The sequence below is a fragment of the Aptenodytes forsteri genome, unplaced genomic scaffold (assembly GCF_000699145.1).
Source record: "Aptenodytes forsteri isolate BGI_AS27 unplaced genomic scaffold, ASM69914v1 Scaffold337, whole genome shotgun sequence".
Taxonomy (NCBI): Eukaryota; Metazoa; Chordata; class Aves; order Sphenisciformes; family Spheniscidae; genus Aptenodytes; species Aptenodytes forsteri.
The window spans coordinates 28,130-28,497 of NW_008794889.1; the positions used below are offsets into that span (position 1 = coordinate 28,130).

At 37.5% G+C, this 368-nt stretch overlaps 1 protein-coding gene across 1 annotated transcript in view; it reads right to left on the minus strand.

Annotated features, from left to right (window-relative positions):
* LOC103895475 (zinc finger protein 850) overlaps positions 1 to 368 on the minus strand; it is a gene marked incomplete at both ends in the record, with an annotated part of 29,788 nt that overhangs the window by 26,375 nt on the left and 3,045 nt on the right. The gene's annotated exons all lie outside the window — the stretch shown is intronic.

Here is a 368-nt window from a genome sequence, read left to right on the forward strand (position 1 = left end):
CTTAATAAATGGGAAAAAAAAGAAGACGCAGGATTTTTTTTTTTCCACGCTGGAAAATACAGTTACAAGGTAATTGTGGTGACCGTGCTACGGGATAATTGCGAAAACGGAACAAAACTGAATAAATCTGAAGTTTTAATCTGGGGGAAAAAAAAAAAAAAGAGGATGAAGAGGGTTATGGGGGAGCAACATCAAACCACAAGATGCTTCCTCCACAGCAGAGCACGAAAGCAGGTCTTTGGCGAGCAAAAGGTGATTCTTCTTTCAACGAATAGTCAATATATGGGAAAAAAAAACCCACCTTATTTTTTTCATTAAGACAAAAAAAAAAAGATCTGAAAGATCTGACAGGTATCAGCAGACGAGCT